Source organism: Canis lupus, chromosome X, assembly GCF_003254725.2.
Source record: "Canis lupus dingo isolate Sandy chromosome X, ASM325472v2, whole genome shotgun sequence".
In the NCBI taxonomy this organism is placed as follows: domain Eukaryota; kingdom Metazoa; phylum Chordata; class Mammalia; order Carnivora; family Canidae; genus Canis; species Canis lupus.
Genome location: NC_064281.1, coordinates 4,001,392 through 4,025,377, shown reverse-complemented (window position 1 = coordinate 4,025,377; position 23,986 = coordinate 4,001,392). Strand labels below are relative to the sequence as shown.

The window sequence follows — 23,986 nt, the reverse complement described above, 5'->3', positions numbered from 1 at the left end:
ACTGTACCGCACGTGACGATGCTCTGGCCGCCCCAAGTATTCAATTCATTTAGCAAGGATGTGGAACGTGGTCGACTGGGGGCAGCTTCATGAGCTGAGGGCAGGTGCTTCTTGGAGAGGCTTTCAGCTGCCCCATCTCCCTTCTGGAGCACACGTGCGTGCGGGACGTTTCTGCGCAGCGAGCCGTTTCCCGCAGTTAAGAGGTGGCATCCTTGCCGTGCTCTTGTGCTTCATGCCCGTGGGCACCGTTGCATAAGAATGTACCGATAGACCCTGAGGACCATGCCAGGGATTGGAATACATGCGGGATGCCTCGATGACTGAGCCACACGCATCCTCTTATTCTTGCTTCAGAGCAGAAGACGAAGCCAGTGCTCAGGAGTCCCCAGAAACGTTTTGTGCTTCCACGTTCTTGCTGTTTCCGAGAGGGCGTCCCATCCTGCCTGACCACGGCCCAGGCAGAGCCAGACACACACCCAGCCCCACCCACAAGGCTCCCAATGACAACAGGACCCTGCGGGAGCTTCCTCTCCCATCCACTACATCTAGTACACTCCCTTCCTCCCCTGCAACCCGTCTTTATTGCAAATGTATGGTAAGGACCTGGAGCTGAATGCTCAGTGTGCTCAGAGCGGGCAGGCGGGCTGCAAACGGCTCCCCTCAGCTGTGTCTCTCTGTCCTAATTCTCTCCTTGCACTAAGAAGCTGCTCTCCTGCAAGCTGATGTATGGCTCTTCTTTTTCTGTGATCGGCAAACCTGGTTAGTGTTTCCTTGAGTGCTTTGAAGAGCAGTGTGGAAGCATCTCATGGAGGAAGTTGAACGCACATATATAAATTTTTTTTTTTTCACTGTATGTGGTCCTAAGACATTGCATGCAGGAGCAACAGTGCCGCCTGCACCTTCTCACGGGGCCCTGCTCCTACGCCCCAGGGCCCACACCCCAAACCTGTCTCCCACCACTTCCTTCTCCTTTGGGAGTCACCTCACCATCTTTCACTCAGATGCTCCTCAAAGCAGCAGACGTGTTGGCTTCCAAACCTTGGGATTTTCTTTTTTAGAGAGATTTTAACATCTAATATCTTAAATTTTGATTTTTTACTGTGACTGTCCACTACGTAGACAATTTTTTATAGAAAAGTATAAATGTAATTAATTGTACGCTTGCTTTCCATGTATGGGGAGAAGGTGACCTCAACCGTTAGATCCCCAGTCCAGCTCCATAGAAGACCACCCAGCTCTGTCTAGAACCCCACCTTCACCCTTGTGGATGTCTCTCCAGTGCTCACATAATCCCAGGCTCTGTGGCCATGCAGACCCACACCTCGTAACAATACAACCATGAGCCCCGCGTCACGATGTCCTGCTGGTGGACAGTGTGAATCTTTCACGCTGGAGGCCCTTCTCGTCATCTAAGATGATCTCCTATATTGTGTCTCCCCTTTCAAAATATTGTGCAGGACACAAAGGTGCCAAGTACGGCGCGCTGCTCGTTGTCGATGGCAAAACATAAATATCCGCTGAGAAAAGAAATAAGAAAAGTGAGGAGACTCCAGAATCACCTGTCAGAACCTTGCAGTTGGGAATGGAGACAAATTACTGCACCTGAGGGCCCGGTTAAAAAAAATAGCATGAATCCATGAAGGCTTTTTTCAAATCTGATTTTGAGTGAATCACTCAAAAATCACTGCTTCATGCGTCCTGTGGAATAAAGAGGGAGAGACTGCAAGTATCATTTACTAATGCAAATCTTCACGCTACCGGTGCTGTGCCTGCATGTACGCAGTCTCTCCGCGGACCACCCTTGCATGCAAGAACAGCAAATGCATGTTGCGTGCGTACCTTAGTACGCGTGAAATAGTACCATATCTTCGTGGGGGAAATACTTTTAAAATTCTGGCGAGAGAGACAGAGTCAGTCTGTGTGTTGTATGACATTTAAGTAAGATCCAGGGTGAAAACACCAATGATGGTGGGATGGGACCTTCATGGAAAGCTATGAGCAGCCTTCAGAATCCTATTCTCCTCTTGGACAGAAAAGCCCATCTTCACGTTGTTGACTTATGTCACAATTTCACCAAAATACTTCATTTTCCACTCGTACCTAAGTATTGACCTTGTAGGGGATCTAAGTACATCTTATGAAATATTACCAGCAACAGGTGCATCTTTCCAGAAGGAATTTCTTAGCGAGCTCTAGGAATAACGAGGACAAGGAATGAACAACTCTTACGTACATTGTGTTAACCATTTCATTAAACCTTTTGAATTATCACCACTACCATCATCACGAATGGGATTATTCACATTTCTTCAATAATAAAAACAATAGGCTCAGAGAGAATCACTTATTTGTACACAATTTCTCAAGTGGTTTAATTAAACTCAGCTGTATACCCAAATCTGTATGCCTGAAAATCACATGAATTCTTTTTTTTTTTTCACCACACTATATGGATATTCTGTTTCACGTGTGGTAGGTGATACAAGCCAAAGGAAGAAAGCAAGTAGGCGCTTCCCCGATCCTATGTGCTTGCTCTGTTCTGAGCTTGTTCCCAAGGTAGATTCGCTGTACTGACACACCCAACGTAAATCCTGTTTGGACTCAGCAATACAAATGCCAGTGACTATTCTGAAGGTGGGGTGCAGCTTGGCTGCTCACATGGTGTTGTGCATTTTGAAGACACAAAATCTAGTATGTGCAGAAAACAGAGACGCCAAGGGTTTGTTCTGTGTTGCTAGGAGTGCAGCACATTCAAGACTCCACTCCCTTTGAGCCAGGATGCTATGGCTGGCAGACGGACCGAGTTATGCCATCTTGCAGAAGGCGTTTGGCCGTGCTCTTACGATGGTAGTCACACACCAAAGGAGAGTGTGGTCTTTCTCAGTCCCATTGAGAGTCGCTCGGCATGTGCGTTTCAAACTGCTGAGACTTGAAACAAACAGTTCAAAATACCCCAAAGGAGACCACTTGTTGCAGGAAGGGGTGGGGTGCGGTGTGTGCCATGACAGTTTCCACGTGCAGCTCAGCCTTCCCTGCTATTGGCTAACAAAGATTTCCCAGCTTGAGTGATGACACTTCGTCTATAGCACAGGTTTGGAGACACCAAGCAGAAACTAGAAGAGAACTATAGTGGGACAGTGGGTGTCACAACACATGTTCGCACATCCGGACTTCTAAGTCGTTGGGTTATGGATGTGTCCAAAAAATATCCGGGGTGCTACAGCCAGATTGAAATGAAATGTCGTAAAAGAAGATGATGACGGATGACTGGAACTTGGGAAGAAGGAGAGACCTACAGAGAGCCTTCTTGTCTTCATTTTGGAATGAGATGGTTGGAGAACGATGGCCAAAAGGTCCAAGAGGTGCAGAGAATGAAGAAATGCAAACATGGGTTTTATGAGAGATTATCAAGTGCGACAGGGATCTGGAGAAAAGGGAACTCAGCACCACATGTGTGGGTGGCAGCCTGCTGAAATGGCTCCCAAAATTCCAACCTCCTGACACTCACACCCCTGTGTCTGTCTGCATCTCCATCTCTTCTGTACAGGATGCCTGTTGACTCCTTGATGATGAATAGAGATGAAGTGATCTGAGATTACGATACAGTCTCCATCGGCTCCGGCTGCCATAGCAAAACAGCGTAGACTGAGTGGCTCAAAAACCACACATCTATTTCTCACGGTCCTGGAGGCTAGAAGTCTGGGATCACGGGGCCACTGCATCGGGTTCTGTGACGATCCTCTCTACCTGACTTGCACATGTCGGCTTTCTCCCTGGGTCCTCAAGCTGTGATGTCTCTTCCTCCTTATCCCACCACAGGGACTCACACTCATCAACTCCTCTAATCCCACCACGGGGTCTCACCCTGACCTCCTCAGACAGCAGCATGCGACCAAAGCACCTTCCATCCATCCTGAGGAGCTGAATCCTCTCAGCAACCACATCCATGAGCTTGGGACAGGTCTTTTCCAGTGCATTCTGGAGATGTGGCCCATAGCTCTGTCCGACAGTTAGGTTTTTAGATTGTGAGAGATCTTCCTGTCTAGAGAACCCAGCTAAGCCCAGAGCCTTGATCTGCAGAAATTGCAATAAATGTTGCTGTTTCATGTCACTAAATTTGAGATAATTTGATGATCGCATAGACAGCCATCATCAATACAATATGGTAGCCTGTTTCAAATATGGAAAGGGCTTTAAAAGCTGGAAAGGTTTAGATTTCTTCTGTTGATTCTGTAAGTGCCAATGAACCAAACTGAAAGTGGAGGGGGGGATGGTTTGCTGTAGTTAATTTAAAATGAAGACTTTCTAACCATTTGAGATTTCTAAAAATGGAACCAGCTTCTATAAAAAGCAGTTAAGTCGAATCATTTTCAATTGGAGACCAAATGGCCGTATCTCCAAAATGCCACGGGGCTAGTAAGCTGTTGTATCAAGGATGGACAGGATCCCTGGTTCTCGAACCTGGCTACCTATCAGAATTCCATGGGGGCATTTTAAAAAATGCCAAGTTCTGAGCCTCAGCACCCAGGATTCTGATCTAACCAGTTGGCAGTGATTCTACAAGTTTCATATTCTTTGACAAATTCCTCACTTCTCTTTGATGCAGGAAGTCCAAGGACTAATGTTGGGAATTCACTTGCCTAGAAGACATCTGGATACCCAATCTTTGGATTTTAGCTTTTCAATTTAAAATAACTAATATAGTTAATGCTCTCTGTTTCCAGATTCTTTCGAGGCTCCGTGTACATCTTCTCTGCCGTTTAGAACAAAGGAGGCAAGGGTAGATGTTGGAACGATCATCTCTTCCCTGAGAGGAATGTGGTGATACACGGGGCATATGTGGGGGCAGGTTATTCTCATCACCTCAGCAAATACAACAACTGAGCGCTTTCTGTTATCAGTAAACCTTCATGGACGTGACTTTTCTGACAACCTGAACATTTTACCAAAGATTGGCCAGGGACATGAGACAAGAGCCTGTGTCCGTTCACCTCGTGAATATATACCAATGGTGTTGGTACTGAAACAGTGCCATGAACAAAAGGGAAGGTCTCCGTCTTCAAGGCAGCCGGGGCCCAGAGGAGGCACACACCCGTTCTGATGTGAATGGAGTCCCAAGAGCCGTGAAGCGGGGCAAGAGGCAGCTAACTCAGATCTGACAGGAGAAGAGGGAGAGGAGATGTGGAATCCAGCCTCAGGCCGTGTGAGAGCATTACGACTGTGTTCTAAGGGCGCCTTCAGCTGTGCCAGAGGATGTCAAGCAGGGGAGTAACGAGCTTGTTTCAGACGATCGCTGTTAGCTTTGGTACAAAGCTGACCGGGGAGTGGGATGTTGCATTTAATTGTATTGCAAGAACTACTTGCAAATACAATAGACCCTTAACCGACATGGCTTTCAACTGTGTAGGCCCCTTAGACTCCAGTATTTTTCATAAATACAGTGCAGCCCTGTTGGTGTATTTTCTTTTCCTTATGATTTTTTTTCCTTATGATGTTATTAATCACATTTTATTTTCTCTGGTTTACTTACAAAATATGAATATGTATATACTGAGATCTTTCAAGTATGTGCTAGGGGACTGTTTATGCTATTGGTAAGCCTTCCGGTCAACGGTGGGCTGTTATTAGTTATGTTTTGGGGAAGTGAAAAGGTATATGCAGGTTTTCGACAGTCTGCGTTGGGGGATGGTTGGTGTCCACTTCCCCTCCCCATGTTGTGCAAGGGTCAACCGTAATTTTAAAAGTCGGTAATATTTAAAGAAGTCTGGCATCCAAAAAGCTCTTCGTCGCCCCACATCGTTGCCTCTCCCATTCAAGCAACTGCCCTAGAGGCCATCAACTCTTTCACCTTTTCTTCTGGAGTTTAGACGAAACTATCTGTTCACTTGTCTGTCTAGAGGTTGCTCTTCTCTATCAGCATGAAAATTATTTTTACACAATCAGCAAAAGAAGCAAAAGCACCAACCTCCGTCAACCTACTTCCTTCACCTCACGACCTGAGGATGTTTGGTATTGGTGGAAGCAGGGAGAGTAGTTGATGGAACAGTTTCTGAAAACTCTAGAACCTACTCATCTTGCGTGCCTGAACCTTTATACCCACTGAACAGTCTCCCCATTGCCCCTCCCTCCAGTCCCTGCCAACCACCCTTGTTTTCTGCCCGTTTCCACGCAAGTCTCATTTTCCCGTTTGCTGTGGACCACACCCTCTTTCTTAAAGCAAGAGAAGAGCTCTTTCCAAAGAGAGTATGCTCCATGCATGTGGAGTCAGCAGTCTTTAAAAATCTGAAGTTGCTCAGTGTTCCGCTGGGAAAAGTGTGGGTTATTGTTCTATTGACGTTGTTCAGACCTTGAGGTGCTCCCATACTTTCATGGCGCCCACACAGAAGAGGAAGCAAAATTGCGTCATACATAAAATACTACAGGAAAATCCTGTCTTTGGTTTCTCTCATTCCACACATTCCCGTTGCAAGAATCCCTCCATGCCTGTGCACCTGTCCTGGTCCCCAGCCTCACCACAGGCTCTGAGCAGCTACCCAGAACCCTAGTAAGTGCAAGCAGACCTCTTGGGGATGACAGTCTGCATGACAATGAAACCCAACAATCCCACAGGTTTTAAAGAAGGGATTACTGGAACTGCCTTTAAGACCTGAAGGGTTTGACAGCATTGTCAAAACTCCCACTCACCACCCTTGCAAGATCGGTGTTTCAAAGTTCCCCGTGTGACATGCCCCCCCCCCACCACTTGGCCTGGCGCTGCTGAGATGTCTCACCTTGAGCCTCAGATGGTAGATGAAAGGCGTCTGTGCACGCCTTTCTCACCATAATTCACAGCTGCGATTCTCCCCCGGAGATGCAAATCCTTCTCCTCAGAGGATGCACGGCAAGTCACAGGGCCACTGTGCTGCTTTGCCCCTGGCGTGATTCCAACCCTGGGAACATCTCAATGTCACCTGCACATGCTTTGTTTAGTCACTGTTCTCACTCCCCCTCGCATGTTCTATTTTCTCCTGTTTCTCTCTCGGGGTGACCTCTTTTCCTGGAGGCCTCTCCCTCCTTCTCTTTCACATCTGAATGATCCATAGGGACAGTCAGCGATGCCCGGCCTTTTCACCCTCCACGTTTACCCATCGAATGTACATGAACCCTCTGATACCATCCGTCTCGCATGGATGAGCCGAAAGCGTGAACAGGTGAAGATGACATGCGCGGGAGATGGAGGATGGCTCCCATGGAAAACTTACCTGTGTTCAGATCTCTGCATCCCTGCTCCCAGGGGTCACTCACTCCTCCCCAAATACTGATGATGTTGAGAGAAAGACGGACTTCACTTGCACAAAGGTTATCTTTAACGATACCCAGGCCGAACCTTTATTTGTAAGAATAACTTGATTGTTGGTGAGGAAGAGAGAAGGGTGCTTGGATTTGCCGGGTTCTGGTTCAGGACAAAGCAGTGCCTTCCGCAGCACTCTCCTTGGGGTTAGGCCTTCCCAAGAAGGCGTGAATTACATGCAGGGTCTGCCAGAAGACAATTGTGTGATGAACCAAGAGGATGCACATTGCCCAGTAATCCATTCTCAGAGTGGAGCACCGCAAGGGCCGAGGGCCTGTGGACAGACCGGGGGACAGTAGATTTGGTAGCTCAGTCACTGTTCGGATTTAGGCCCAAGACCTAAATCCTGAGCGTCAGCTGGTATTCATGATTTACCACTCCCTTTTCCCTACCGTATCCCTACATACTCTCCCCCATCCTTCATCCTCTCAGAGGCCAACGGTTGCCCACTTAATAATTAGCTAACCCCAAGGACTTCTGGGAGTTCTCATAATTCTGAATGCCCCCTTATGGAGCATTTGGGAACCATGGGTGGGGGGCGGCGCATTTTTAGCAGCTGCAACAAATGGCAGCCCTTACGCATTGGAGGTTGCGTCCGTTCTGCATGACATGCTGGAACCCATAGGCAGCCCCACAGCAAGGAATGACCCCCAAATCCTTCATGGTTTTCAGAAGCTCTCCTAGCTACCCTGGTACGTAAAAAAAACACCTTTTTATAATCATACACCCCTACGATGGAACTCTATTTCCTCTGTAAATTCAAGTACTTTTTCCCCTCACAATGTTAAAACAATGATTTTCTTGATGCATGTATCATTAAATTATGCAGCTGACCCTTGAAACGACACAAGTTTGCACCGCGCCAGTCCATTACATGTGCATTGTTTTTGATAAATACAGTACAATGCCATCAATGCCTTTTCTCTTCCTTAGGATTTTCCCAATCACATCGTTTTTTTTACCCCCCTCTGGCTCAGTCTATTTTAAGAATACAGTACACCATACATAGAGCACCCCAAATATGTGTGACTCTGCTGCTGATGTTACCGGGAGGACTTCTGTAGGTCTTACTTCAACAGTAAGCTATTAGTACTTAGGTTTTGGGGGAGTCAGAAGTCACACATGGATTTTTGACTGTGCAAACAAAAGTCGGGGTTTATCCCCCTATCCCCCATGTTGTGCAAAGGTCAACTGTAACTCAGTTTTGTCTAGGATTTTGCCAAAGCTTGAGCACCATCATGGAAAACCATCTCACTAGTATGACGTCCACTCACCATGTTGGAATTCTCTTAACATACAGGGGGGTTTCCACATAGGACTACGTGTTCTGTGATAGTTTACCACGGCTGGTTTCATTCCATATCCTGAGAAGGACATTCGATACTGTGCTTCTAGACAGGGCCAGCCCAAGCTCGTGTGAGGCAAGACCAGCCTGTCTTGATTTCTCCCCTTGGGCAGCCTATGATTTGTCTCAGCACATTAGCCTAAATTTATTTGCCATTATTTCCATGTTTTTTCCCCTCTTACCACCACCTGGCGGTCCTTATCTTAATGCTAGTTGTTACGAGTGCCTTCTGCGTTGTACTCCTCCCACCACACGTTCTCCCTTAGTAATATCTTCTGATCTCCTCCTAATCTCAGGCCTGTGCATCTAAGGAGGCACCATGTATGTCCTCAAGGACATGTATGTCCTCATGTATGCTTGTGTTTTCACGCCTACTTCTCAATACGGTGGGATACATACTCTTCTACGGGGACAATTTTCCTTGCCTTTCTCCATGATAGCCCGGCGAAGGCATCATATTGCTTTATTTTCAAAATCTGGTTGTGGTAGCTTATGGTATACAGACTTATGTCAAGATAAAGAAGGAATTCCATTTGTTGTAAAGAAGGCACCTTGGTGCAGGTATTGTTGAGGAAGTCTGGGGTATAGGTAGGAAAGTAGTGTGAGAGGGACCCCCCAGCACAGCCCACCTTGTCTGCTAAGAAACATTTCACGATGGCGCTTGTAGTCATGCCAGCGCCCTGGATGGACGGATGGCTGACAAAAGAGATGAGCTCATGGGCAGGGCAAAGAGCATTTGGTGGGGCTTGGCCACAAGTTACGAGACCACGTACAGACCTTATAGGCTCCGTTCTCTTCGCGTCCAAAACGCCAAACACGTGTCCAGCAACTGGGTGGATGTGCAGTCAGCCAACACGGATGTGCCCTTCTCTTATGTCTCCGCCTCTGGGAAGATTAGCTCTGCTCACACTGCTTTGCAATGCTTTGCCTCAAGCTATGGCTCTGCGACCCAACCATTCTCTCTCTGAGGCTGGGGGATATTTCTTGTTCATCTTTGTGTCCTTGGATTTGAGTGTCGAAAACTATAAGGTGCTTCAAACATGCTGGAAGACTCAATGCACTCCTTCAATCATACGTTTATTCAAGGTGAGGTTGACATCCGTCGTTTTAATGCCACTGACTTGACTAATTTTGAGTAGCCCGGAGAACCACTGTTGTGCCTAACGACAATAACGGACATAAACCTGCTTGAGAGCCTCTGTCGTTATTTTTTATTATTTTTTTCTTTTTTTCTTTTTTTTTTTTTCCGCTGTCGTTATGATAACCCTCCCTTATCTCAGCAATTTTAGAAGAAAGAGAGAGGGGGTAGCTTTATTTCCACTATCTGCTATCCAGGCATGAAAATCAGAGCATAAGTGTGATACAGCTTTATGCATATCAAGGGTCATTTCCTGGAGGCACACATCATAACCGCAGAATAAAATTTACATTCCTGCAGGCTTTAATTTCGTATTTATGAAATTTTTATAGGTTTTCTAATAGAGAGTGTGCCTAGAGTTTGGCCAAGGTGTGAAAAATATTATATGGTAAATGGCCGTATCCACCAGTATTCTCAAGACGTGAGAATAAAAAATAAAAATAGTTGAAACATTTGCAGATGAGCGACTAAAATATCCTGGGCATTAAGCACATGCCGTGGCATGCTATTAAGTACTTTGATAAATATTATCCTATTTGATGCTTATAAAACTTGCTAAAGTAGAACTTGCCAGTTTCCTTTTCTACCTGAGGGGCCTGGGGATCCAGATAGATGCTCACGCCGCCCGCAAACGATGGATTTGTTGGAGCCACATTCCCCTAACTCTAAAAACATTGCTCTGCTAGACGCTGTTCCTCATTTAGGCCGTGGCTTTCTTTTGTCTTCATGATTTTAAAAATTTTTTCCGACTTCCTTTCCCTAAATGGAGCGCGTCCCATCGTTTTGGCTCTTCCGTTCGTGAACATATTTTCCCGTAGTCAAATTTAGCCACTTTCCCTTGACTCTGCTCATTAACAAATGCTTCCCAGCATCTTGGGATAGAGACGCAGACGTTTTCACGTGTGTGTGGGGGGGCACTTGGGCCTTTCAGCCACGTGCTCCCCCGTGAGCAGGAGGGCAGGTGCAGCACGGCCGCTGCAGGTGCGGGCAGGCGCCGCTGATGTCCGGGCAGGCAGGCTGGCCTCGACGGACGAGGCTGTGACTCGGTTCTGTCCCCGGAGAGGACGCGCCGTCTGTGGTCGTCTGCTGCAGCCGGTGGCTCTGGTCCTCACGCAGCCGCCTCCTCTGCCCGCAGCCTGTTCCCATGTGAGGCGGGATATTTCTCTCGCACACACGCATGGCCAGGCCCCCACGCGCGGCCTGAGCACTGGGCTGCCGAGACCCCGGCCCGCCGGGCCCCCCGCAGCTGTGCCCCTCCTCCCCGCCACCCCAGGAGGGAGCGCAGGGGGCCCGCGTGCGGTGACCCTGCCTGGCCTGCCCGTGCACGGGGCACCCTAGCTGCACCAGCCCGTTGGGGACCAGCCCGTGACCAGGGCGGCAAGAGGGGCCAGCAGCCAAACCAGGTGCTTCCTTGAGCGTCCCGTAAGTGGAAGCAGCGCTTTCCGTGCCCACATAAGCTGAGCTGGTTGGTAAAAGACGGAAAAATGTGCGGACCTGCGATGGGCACCCTTCCCCACAGCTCCCGGTCGGCGTCCCTTCCTCCCCTTTGTCACCGCCCGGCCAGTCCCGAGTGGCGTCCTCGGCCTGCCACCGTCTCCGTGTCCCTGGGACGCTGTGCAAACAGAACCCCTAGGTCGTATTGCCAGTCCAGGCTTCTCGAGAAATCCGCCGCCGCGCGTCCCCCGACGGACACGAGGTGCAGGGGCATTTCCGCCTCACAGGTTAGGGGCCTCACTGTTGGCTTGTCCCTCTGGCCGAGCTGGCTCCAGCCTCCCCCGCTCCTTCTGCCTGCTGACCGCGCACCTGCGGCTCCAGCGCGCACCTGCTGCCTGCAGGCGGCCCTCGCCCCCCCCACCCCCCGCCCGACTCACATCTGTCCCCAGGTGTTGCCTCGCTTACTCCCGCCATGCCCCCGCTTTGAGGCTGGGGTGAGGCTGCGAGGGCTTCAGGAAGGGAGACACACAGGAAGGAAAGTCAGCCCGGGGTCCGTTGCACGTCGGCCGTGCTCAGTGCCGAGAGGAGCAAGCACAGGCCGGCACCGGGGCCGGGGAAGCGGGCCGCGCCTTGCGAGCTGGTGGCTGCATTTAGCACACGGCGGGCAGGTGCACCGACCTCTCGGCTGCTTGCACCGCAGGACCCGTGCGCCCGCCTCGCCGGCTTTGCTGCACCACCCTCCCATCGGGGCTGCTGCGAGGGTCCATGCCCCTCCCCCCGCCGCCTCCCAGTGCTCCCCCCGAGGCACCAGTGCACCGTGGAAGTCTTTGACTCACGTGTCACCTCTGGCTGACCCCCGACCTTAGGATGAAATACAGAACTCATGCCGCGGTCTCTGGCTGTGCACACCTGGGCTCCTTGGCTCTCGTGCCCCCTGACCCTGTTTCATCCCGTTACCTGTGCTTGTCTCTTCCTGCCCTTAGGACCCTCAAGCAGACCGTCCCCCAGGCTGGATGCCCTTCTCTTCGTCTCCAGAAACTTCCATCTATCCTCCAACAACCAACTGTCCTTCACCCTTCACTTGGAAAGCTCTTCCCGGGTTTCTCCTTCGCCCACTCGATCCTTCTCAAATTCTCAGATTCTTGTATTTCATTCACAGACCTTATGATAATTTGTGATGTGTGAATACTTCTGCAATCGCTTGGTCCCCCCTTCCACCTCCTCCCTGGACGGTGAGGACCAGAAGATCGCTTTGGTTTACACCCTGCCTGCTTGGCTCCTAACACAGCAGTGCATGGGAAACACATATGAAATGTGGGTTCAATCAAACTATTGTTGGTTGAATCAAATGTTGATTCTCCACCAGGGCTCACTGTTGCCCCCAGAGAACACTCGGCAACATCAGGAGATGTTCATTATCACAACCGAGGGAGACGCTCCTGCTCTTTGTGGGTAGAGGAATGTCGTAAAGGTCCTACAGGACTTGATGGGGCTCCCCGTGAAGTGAGCTGTCTTTTCCAAGAACTCAAGGAAACACAGACACTTCATCCATGTCCGCTGGTTCCTACAGGATCCCATGATCCTTCCAGCTCCGAGGGAGCTTTGGTCGGAGCTACAAACTCAAAGCAAAGTGAGAAGCATCCCATTGCCTGAATTCTTCACTAACTACTGATGGCCATGTGCGTACATGTCTGCTGTCACGCCTCCTGTCTGCACGTGTCCAGCTCGCAGTTAGCTTGGTCCTCTTTCCTCCTTTTTTTTTTTTTTTTCAAGATTTTATGGATTTAAGAGAGAGTGAGCGAGCAAGAGAGCAGAAGCAGAGGGAGAGAGAGAAGCAGGCTCCCTAGCAGGAGCGTCACGTGGGGCCAGATCCCAGGACCCTGAGATCACGACCTGAGTGGAAGGCGGGCGCTTCACCCACTGAGCCCCTCCGCCCCCGCCAGGCGCCCCATACTCTCTCTGCTTCTATGCCATTAATCTGGAGCCTTTCCAATCACGCCATCTCAAACAATCTTCTAAATTTCCATGCTACATCGACCGCCTCTAACACCAAAATTCATCAACGGAAAAAATACTGATCTTAATATTGAGATAACAAAAGCATTCCTCCCCTGCCCGGATTAAATTACCGTATGTTGGCCCGCGAGCATCATTCTCACGAATATAATTAAAATATCACTAAAGAAGAGGCATCAATATTATGTACCTTGAAGCCGTTGCTGCACAGAGTGACACCAACGGTTGTGCGAACTGATCTGGCGAACTGATCGATGCAGACTGTTAATCTGTGTGTCTCAGACACTCCGGCCTATTTCTCTTATCTTCTACCATTATAAATTTCTCAGCGGTGTAAAATAGGATTGTCCCGTTTCCTCCACCAGTGAAGAAATGCATCAAGCTCGGAGATATGTAAATCTCTTATCACAGTTTCAGGAATTATCATGTTCATAAGAGAGAAAGGGGGATAAGCCTAAATTCCCATAAGGCAGTGTTTCCGAAGGGGCCACGCTTTCCCTCCCGCAGTCCCTGACCCGCCTTTCTTTTCTGGTTCACGGGGCTTACTCGCAAAGCACGTGTTCCTTAGAAGCGATGAGGTTGGTGGGTGTGGTGTATTTTACCGCCTGAAACCTGAAAACTCCATTTCATCTTGGCTTTGCCTTAGTCCGGATTTCCCACTTCTCTTCTGTACAGATTCCCACTGAAGGAAGATATAAATGTCCCACTGACCCGTTCCCTCTTACAACTACGTCCCTTAATTGAGTGCTTGTTGGTGCACCAAAGTTTCGGTTAAAAGGTAGATTCTGACCCAGATCAAGAACATCGCGTGGGTTTCATTTGATTGACGGTTGACAGGCCGAGGTCTCATCCCTGTCTTGATGCTGCTCCATGGCTCCCAGGTCAGCTTGGAGCTCTTTCCTCTTGTCTCACCATTTCCCACGGGCTGTACCCTCCTGACGTCGTCCCTCGTCTGTGAGCTGCTGTCACTGAGTCCGGCGTGGAGACTAAGGGCATAGACTCTGGAGCACCCAGACTGCCCACATTGCACCCCTATGTGGTCTTCACTCATTTACTCAAGCGCTCCATGATTCAGTTTCTCCATCTGTGAAATGGAATAAGTCTTTCCACCATTGACCAGCATTTCGATGTTCCTTTTACATAAGAGGATGGTGAAGCCCAATAGGGTTCAGAGGGTGTGATCTCAGCCTGGACCTCGTGGTGGTTGGAGGAGGCTGGGGGCCCCCCACTCACACTCCGTGAGCTTCAGTTTCCGATGTCTTAAGCAGGTTCCATAGTTTGTCTTCTTCATAGGATCCCTGTGGGGACTTGAGTGAGAATACGGAAGCCAAGGTGCTCTTTAGGCTGAAACACATCAAGCGCAGGCTCTTTTCCATGATTATCCAGGACACTATTATTATTGATGGCAATGCACACAAACACATGAACAGACTGTCTGCTTCAAGAACCCATTTTTGGTCTTCTGCTCATCATGAGATTCTGTGGAAAACCCAATACTGTATCCGTCAATCCCCATGTTACCTCCACTCACCTCACATCTTTCCATCACTCCTACATTTCTCCTTCTCCTGTCATGTCCTCTTGTAGAAGACCACCACATTTTTGCAAATCTCTCACTTTAGAACCGAATTCTCCACCGGGAAGCACCTATGGCCACCTCCTAACACGGTTTAATTAATCGTGGCCACACGAAAAAGGATTTCTGCATGCCTGAGATTAAGTCTGAAGAGACGCATATTAACCTACCATGGGTGGTTATTCAGACCACAGTCTCCTCCTTTTTAGAAAAGACTTTGAGTGGAGACATTGAGGGTGTTGGTGTCCACAAAACAAGTTAGACCTGACAGAGAAAATCGCCTGTCACGAAGCACCAGAGCCCGTGATGGGCGGCCACGGCTCTTTCTCCCATTGGCAAAGGCGATGTAAATACATGATCCTTTCAGCCTGTTAGCATTGGCCTCTTCTCGCCCCTTCCCAGCCTACTTTTCCTAAATGTGCTCCTTCTCCCATCCAGTGGTAATTTGCCCTGTGTCGCGGAAACATATTTCCTCCTCGTCGTTGCATTGTTTCCCTACAGAAATGTCAGTCTTCTGAGAGACCCGGGTCAGCCACCTAATAGCGATGTGACCATTTACACCCTCGGCCTGGGTGGTGTCCCGCCCCGAAGACACATGCGGAGGGCTCTTGGCGGAGAAAGGCCCACGAGGAAGGAGATGCTATCGTGTGGGCTCTTAATACCCTGTTCTTTGGAAGTCACTGCAGAGCGGGATTACATTAAATCAGGCTGCGTGTACTTATTCTCCCGCGACCTCATCAAACAAGGCTTGCGTCCCTAGGATCAAACACCCGATCTTCACAGGCTGTGTCAGCAGGTTGGCTTCCCCATCCATCAGGCTCAAGGCTGGAAGGCATGAGCCCTGTCGGAGGTGCTGGCAAGGAGCGTGCTTTCCCCTGGCCGTTCTTCCTGCCGGCAGAGAAGGAGAGGAAGACACAGAGATGCTATTTGGATGCAACCGGTGGCCTCGGGGGCAAGGCGCCAGCGAATTGTGATTGTAGGCGCGGATGGGTCGCTCCCAAGAATAGGACCCTCTTTCTTACTCAGAAGCTCGAGTAATTGACCACCGGAGCTGCTTGAGTTGTGAGTATCGATCAGTGACAGTCCGGGGCTCTCATGCCATCACTCGTCCGGGGAGGCCTAATTAACAGAGGCTTGCTTGCTGAATTAGATAAAATTTAGTGTCCACCAAAATTAATGTGATGTTGTCTGAGCATCCTTCACGTAATAGTGGAAAATCAAGTTTAAGTGGTGGGAAGGGGGGTCCTAGTGAAGGCTGAGGCCTTTCACCGTAGCCAAGAAGTAGCTTTTCCAGAGTTTGCAGGGACCAGCCAGAAGAAATACTGTCAATTTGTCCCGACACCTGACAGTCAGTGTTTCAATATGATCACTAACGGTTATGCCTAGTAACTAACACGGAGAATTGTCTGCCGCGCTGGCCATTTTCGTTTACTTTTGCTCTACTGAGAATTGGGGTGTTTCTTCCATTAAAGATAAGAAGGAATGCAGACTTACCATGATTTGGTCGCATTTGGAAATCATGTGACTTTGAAGGTCAGCATGTAATACTTTGAAAGGCAGAGTGGGGAGGACTATTTCAGATGGACCCTGAAATCTGAAAGAAGAAAATTCAATCAACTCACTGTTTCAGAGGCCAGAGCTTTTTTTTTTGCGTATGCGATTTTGTAAAATGTGGTTCTTCCTATCATACCCCAATTAATCGGTGGTGCGACTTTTTAAGTAGCCCTATCAGGATTCCACAGATGTCCGTCAAGATAACCCTAGTCTTTTGTATAGCACTCTCTAAATGGGTAAACATTTTGTCTTTTCTTTTTTTTTTTTTTTGAGAAATTATAAGAAAAAAGAGTTAGGATTAAAACCATATCAATAGATGCTCTATGAACAATTAGGGAATCATAGCTTTAGAGCCGAATACTTTACAGTCTTGAACTTTAAGGAGTAGGGATGCATTTTTAAAAAATCAATACACATTTCTACTCTCTTCCCTAGGTACTTAAAAAGAGAGAGAGAGAGAGTCTTACCCTGTTTATCGCAAGACTGGTTTGATAGCCAAATATGCTATTGATCTTGGAGTTGTAGTATTGCATTTGAATACGTAGAAAGGAAGGCCTCATGAAAATCTTCAAACCATGCTTCAAAGCTAGACGTCGTTATGTCTGAAGATCCTGTGTTTATTTTGCATGTTTAGCCATGTTCGTTTTGAATTCTTCTGAAAAGAGTCTGGTTTAATTCAGCCACTGAAATAATCGCCTCACAAGCCCACACTTCCACTACCTCCTTCAGGCCACTTCAGAATCAAATGCCCTAGGAAAGAGTCGTCCCTGTGAAGCTCACGGCTGTTTTCGTAGGAGCAAGGGTAAAGTGTATCAGCTAATCACATGCAACATCTCTAGGTCACCTGTTTTAAATCTTAATTTATCCACATAAAGGATCCCTGGAAGATGGATCCATAATTATACTGAGATGATTCATCCTTTTAAATGCTTACACGCACTCTATTGAGAACGTATACCGTAATTCACGGAACCATTATTCCACCCATAGACATTTAAATTATATCCAAATTTCATTGCTATAAACTATCATTTCCTAAGTAGTCTTGTCATAGCCTGTGAGCCAGAAGCAAACTACAGTTGACCCTCGAACAACATGGGGGGTTCAGGGTGCCAGTCCCCCATACCGTCAAAAATCCACCTATGACTTTTGACTCGAAAAGTCGAAAATGTAACTACTAATAGCCCATTGTTGACAGGAAGCCTTACCGGTAATATATAATCAGTCGATCAACACAGAGTTTGTATGTTGTATTACTGTACACTATATTCTTACAATAAAATAAGCCAGAGAAAAGAAAATGTGATTAAGAAAATCGTAAGGAAGAGAAAATCATTTATAGTACTGTAAACATTTGTTTATTGTATATTTATTGATATAGTCAACATATATTGTAATATTCAATATATATTATATACAAATGCCATGTACAAATATACCTGTACATTACATACTGTACACAAATAATTATTGAGTATATTCATTGAAAAATGCCATAAGGGGGTATTATATATATTATAATATATAAGGGGGACCCATGTAATTCAAACCCATGTTGTTCATGAGTCAACTGTATATTTATTACTATTGCTTAAAATATGATTTAATACCTGTGAGGCATCATTTCCCCCTTTAATTACCTGAATTTCTTTCCCTGAACTTCACTGACTTTTTTTTTTTTTTTTTTTTTTTTTGCAGTTTTCTCTGCTTGTAAACCTTAGAATAAGCTTGTCTGGTGCAAGCATAAATCTGATTAATTACATCTTTTTCTCAAATATGAACATGGACGTGTAGGAATGAAAAAAACGAACTCTTTTATGCTTTAATACGATCATCTAGGAAGATTCTGTATTTTAACATATTGACTATAATCTCTGCAAGAATGAGATTATGGTACCTGACGAGTTGCCAGGGAATGAGATATATCATAGCAGTGTACTATCAATGTCCTTGACACTGATCCCATTCAACGCCGGCGTCAAACCATGTCGACATTTTTGGACTGGATGCTTCTCATCTCAGCCATAGTCTCCATATTTTCCTTTTGTTCCCACAGTGGAAGATGGCGTTGGTATGTATATTACTCAGGCATCCAATGCCGTGTAACAAATGCACACAAAATGTAGCATCTCGCAGTAACGCACATTCACGCTCTCACAGCTTCCATGGCTCAGAAATCCGTCAGGGGCTGAGCTGAGCATTTGTGGCTCAGGGTACCTCATGTTGTCAGCTGGGGCTGCGGTGCTTTGAAGGCTTGAGTGGGGCTGGAGGACGTGCATGTTGGATGGCTCACTCGCATGGCTGTTAGCTGCACATCTTCAGTCCTTATGATGTGTCAGAAGAAGCCTCAGCTCTAAACCATGCATCCTGCTCCACTGGGCTCACAAGACAGCCACTGGCTTTCTGCAGAATGAGTGAACCAAGACAAGTGAACCAAAGAGAAAACCGTAGTTAATTTTACGACCTAACTTTGGGATGCATACACCAGCCCTGCACACACAGTAGAGTCCTACTGGCTGTACAAACCCGTCCTGGTACTGTAGATCAGGATTATGTGAGGGTGTGAATAGCACAGGGCAGGGGTCATCTCAGCCCGCTTGAGCATAGCTACAGCAGTGAGAGCGGATACTTTCAGTTCTCTGTCTGGAGCCAGAGACACATCATTTTTATTCAAATTTTCCATTGCATATGGTCCAGTGATTTCCTTTGATAATTTGGCACCATCACCAATGTGTAGTGTAGTGTGTGGGCTACCATGACCACGCTTAGGAGCATGGCCACTAATATTACCTTTAGGGGGAAAAAAAATAAAATGAGAGACAGTTACCTTTAGGGGAAGTCTCTTAAAGTTGTAGAGTTCTTTGTTTTGGCATAATTCTTCTTAGAGTTTAATAATGGTTTCCTTCTCCATAGTTAACTCTTGATTTAGGTTGGACATCATTTCCCCAATCCAATAGAGTGCAAATGGTTTCTGTCAGAGGCACCAGAGATTATACCGTCTGTGATGTACCCAACAGGGCCACATGGTGAACACTTCCAACAATCTGGATAAATGCTTCCTTTTTACTGGCCACATCTCACCCATTGTCAGATCTGTAGCTTGTTCCTGAAAGCTCAGATGAGGTGACTGTCAAGAATGATATATGGCTTCCTGCCCTTCCTTAGAGTCTCTTCCCCTACCCCCATCTCTCCATCTCTCCGTCTTGTTCTGTTTTAGATTACACAGACACACACACACACACAAGTCTACAATCCAGAAACAGTCATATGCTCCACTGATTCATAAACTATAAAATATAACTTGTTTTACACTGAATTCTTTACTCCATTCTGTGGCCATCAGGTAAGGACGTTGAGATAATTTGTGGAAACTCACCGAATAGAAAAATGAAAGGCACACAATACAATGTTTTACCGTATTGACCAGGAAACTTTCCATCTTTCCTCTTCTTTATTCTTTCTGGTCCACAGTTTGACTGCCCTTAAGTAATCATGAAGTCCATAATATCACTCATAAGGTAGGAACTTGCTGATAAACACTTGCTCATAAACACACATGCACACAAACACACACCCATTTTGAACCTAATTAAAACAAAACTATTTTCAATTTCTACCCTTCAGGCATCTCTAATGTTATAAAAAGTGTCACATTTGGTACCATAATGGTCTTCCATTCAGGGCCTTCTTATGGTCCAGAAGGCAGGCACTCTCGCAAGGAATATGACCTTGGTTTGGGATTGCTAATGGTGTTGAATCACGGTACTTCACTTCTTTTCAGGGAGGTTATGGTAGCAATTAACTTCACAATTCACATGGTCAAGATGACTCACAGTTGAAAGCACCTGAGTTGTCTGAAGATCAATTTTCTTTTAGGATTGTGCTGGAAAGGTTGAAAGCAGGACTGAAACATAATGGTGTGAATAGCAAAGGTCTAATTTCCAGGAAGGAGACTCACCCTTGGGGAGTTTCTCACCTCATTTCCCCCAGGGGACTGAGATTCATTGTGTCTCACTTTTTGACATATTATAGGCTCTCTTATACCTCTCAATAATTGGATTGTTTATTCAAGACATCATATTAAAAAGATGTGGGGAGAGCATTCTTCTGGAGTCTCTTGCATTTTTGCATGTATTACAAGCAGAGGTACTGACAGCTTTCCATCTGGAATGTCTTTCAGGGATGTTTGTGTAGCTAATAGCCTTGGAAGACAGAGATTGTGTCCTCCTCTCAGGTAAGGAGCCAGTTTACTTACTCGCTATTACTTCATTAATAATGTCTTCCATGAGAGGGTAGATCAGAGAGGCTGACCACCCATTCTAAGTATTCAGGTTAGGTTCCCTAACTGCACGTTCCTCTCCTACAACACAACCTACTGTGCGTGCACCTGCCCTGAGGGACCCCAGCCGCCATGCTGTGAGGAAACCCTATGCAGAGAGAGGCTCAGGAAAGAAGAGACCAAGACTCACCTACAACATGAGTGGGCCACAGATAGGACGGCAGCCCTGACCAACAGAGGGGCTGCAAGCCTATCAGATACCTTGAGCCAGAGGAACCCAGCCAAGCCACATCTGGCCTGTCCACCCACAGAAGCTGTGAGATAATCAGTGTTTGATGTTTTCAGTGGCTGTGTTCAGGGATGATTTGTCACACAGCAATAACTAAATAATATAAGCCAGGAAGAGTGCCTAGAATGTGAGAGGGGCTCATTAATGAACGTGTAAGAGAAGATACATGCCTCTAGATTCATGGACGTGGTCCTCCTGACTACCAGTCGGGCTCTCTGATTCCCAGAGATGGCATTATGGTTCTCGGATGTCCTGGACAGTGGAGCTGTGGCTCTTCTCAAGAGCAAAAGAAGGGACAAGCCACACAAATCCTATCTACACGACCCTACAGCCAATCCTAGAAATGTAGCTGAGATGGAAGAAATGGGATTTGCTGGAAATCCTCTTGAACAGGATTGAATATTTGGGAGTTACCGTTTTGTGAGCCTACTGCGGATGGCCAATTCCACTGACTCAGGAATAAATAAACAAGTTCTCAGGAATAAATAAATAATCCTTACTCTGGAAGGAGATGATGATTAGCTTTCAGGTTTCATATTTCTCAGTAGGGTATGCAAAACTGGGTAAGCTGAGACCTTCTTCTAAATACATGTTTCAGAGAAAGTCCAGGTAGCCTGCCTGCAGTCCCCACTTGTCTGACCCCTCTGCACTTTGCATAATCTGATTATGATTCTAGGGGCGGGTACTCTCTTCCCACAGAAGGGAATTCAGAGTAGCTACTATGGTGATCCACCCTGTTCTTCTTATTTGTTTTAATATTTCATTTATTTGACAGAGAACATAAGCAGAAGGGAGCAGCAGAGAGGGAGAAGCAGGCTCTCCATTCTGAAGGTCAGATGTCTGATGCACAGTGCTGGCAAGGCTGTGTATTTTCTGGAGACATGAGGAAGGATCTATGTCCTTGTCTTTCCAGCTTTTAGAAGCATCCTATATTCCGTGCTCTTAACCTCGCCCTGTCTGCAATCTTGCTTGTGTCCCTTTCTTTTCACACATGTAGATCCTGATGAACCTTGTGCTTGTTAATCACCCTCTTAGTCGGCTTCCTGCAGGACTCAACCCCAGACACCACACTCTGTCAGATTGTGCTAGGAGCACAGTGTCTTGCACCCAACTTGTGAAAAATCTAAAGTTAGGTTCTGGAGGAATTCAAAGATATTTATAGTAAAATAAAAAAGAGAGAAAATAAGAGAAGAACAAGAGGGAAAGAAAGGAAAGGAAAGGAAAGGAAAGGAAAGGAAAGGAAAGGAAAGGAAAGGAAAGGAAAGGAAAGGAAAGGAAAGGAAAGGAAGAAAAAGAGCGAGCTACCCTTCAAAGCAGGGTACCCTTCAAAAGATCCTAGAAAAGTCTGTCTTTTCTAGATTTTTCTAGATAAGCAAGTCAGTGTGGCTGAAAGTCTTCTTCAGGGCTGACTAGCTTTTCTAAGGCCATGAGGTTCAGTCCACATTCACACATTCAGGCTTTAGCTGGCACTTTGCCATTTGTCAGTGGAAAGGGGGATCCCATTGGGGTACACTCTCAATTTAAGTAAGTTATTCTTTTTCATTCTTTCTTTGAGCAATGAGTGACTTTCTCACAGAGTAGTTTGCCATTTAGCTGAAACTAGCTTCACTTAGACCAAGTCAAAATGCCAATAATTTTCTTCAGTCACTTTCTTGTTAAATGGAGAGAACCATTGAAATTTTTTATCCACATACCATAAAGAAAGGAAAAAACAAATTACTTACTGAGAGCTCGCCCTATCATCTATCTATCCACCTATAATACATCCATCCATCTTATCTATGTACATATTTATCTATCCATCCATTACACCATCCGTTCATCCTGTCTATCTATCCCTGTATCCATTCCACCATCCATCCTTCATCAATCTATGCATCAACTATTTATTATCTATCATCAATCTACCTACCTACCAAATTATTAATCACTTATTTATCATCTACCTACCATTTGTGTATCATCTATCTACTCATCTTTGTTAAATATACAAAAAGCCTATCAGACCTCCTGATTCTTTCCCTCCCCTCACATCCCATATACAATCTGTTATTCAGTCCTGCTGGCCCCATCTATGTTCTGTCTGGGTACCACTGTCACTCTAGCCAGAAGGCCTTGAGCTCTCATTCCTACACCAGTGCATTAGTCTGTCTCTTGCTGCTTCCTCTCACACTTCCCTCACTCTATGTTCACAACTGCAGATGGAATGATTTTTGGCAAAAATACATCTCGCCTTAACACCCTCGAAGCCTTCCCATTAAGCCCAGGCTAACATGCAGACTTGTTCCCAAGACCCCAAGGCTCCCAGTGACCCTGCCCCCTGCTCACTTCTTGAGCTTCATATCTTCCTGCTCCCCTCTTTGCTTGTTAGCCTCCAACTGACAGTCCTTTCTTCTGTCCTATTATCGACAAGCCCATTTCCCCAGACTCTGCATCTGCCGGGCCCCTGTCATCATCCAGAGAGTCTGAGTGTCATCTCTGCTGGGGAACCTTGGGGAACCTTCCCCCACCACTTGTCGACACTATCACCCCTACCGGCCAACTCAGAATCACTCTGAATCTCTGGGGCATTGTGACCATCCCATCTCTTTGTTTTGCATTCTCCAATACACAAAACAGCATGGTGGCATAAATTATTTTTGCTCACCTATCTGTTTATTGTATGAATAGGCTGCATGAATGTGACATTACCTGTCCTTATCACTGCCCTGTACCTTCACTTAGAATGTGTATCAACACACAGTTGGTGCTCACCAAATATTCACTGAATGAAGGTTTAATGCTTTTGTTATGAACTAAGATAATATTTTTTAAAAACCCTGAGGTTATATGCAAACTAGGTTTTACTTTCTGTGATAAGCACAGGCTTTAAGAACAAAAGTGTAGTAGCCAAAGTGTTAGTAAAACATTGGTCTGCTTCAAGATTCATAAATGTAACTTTTCACAAGCTTTTGGTGGTAACTATAAAGATAATCCTTGAGTCTAATGATTTTTAAAGTGTAAACAATTTAAGCATAAGTGTACA

The 23,986-nt window shown here is 46.5% G+C and overlaps 2 long non-coding RNA genes across 2 annotated transcripts in view; one reads left to right on the top strand and one right to left on the bottom strand.

Moving 5' to 3' along the window:
• LOC125754735 (uncharacterized) overlaps positions 1 to 23,986 on the top strand; it is a 333,661-nt gene that overhangs the window by 34,509 nt on the left and 275,166 nt on the right. The window lies entirely within an intron of this gene.
• LOC112652423 (uncharacterized) overlaps positions 7,301 to 23,986 on the bottom strand; it is a 31,109-nt gene continuing 14,423 nt past the window's right edge. The window contains exons 2-6 of the long non-coding RNA XR_004813099.2: positions 19,221 to 19,364; positions 18,291 to 18,796; positions 16,861 to 17,143; positions 16,334 to 16,433; positions 7,301 to 7,604 (exon numbers count right to left, since the gene is read on the bottom strand). This is a non-coding gene — a long non-coding RNA (uncharacterized LOC112652423). The remainder of the gene's footprint in view (positions 7,605 to 16,333; positions 16,434 to 16,860; positions 17,144 to 18,290; positions 18,797 to 19,220; positions 19,365 to 23,986) is intronic.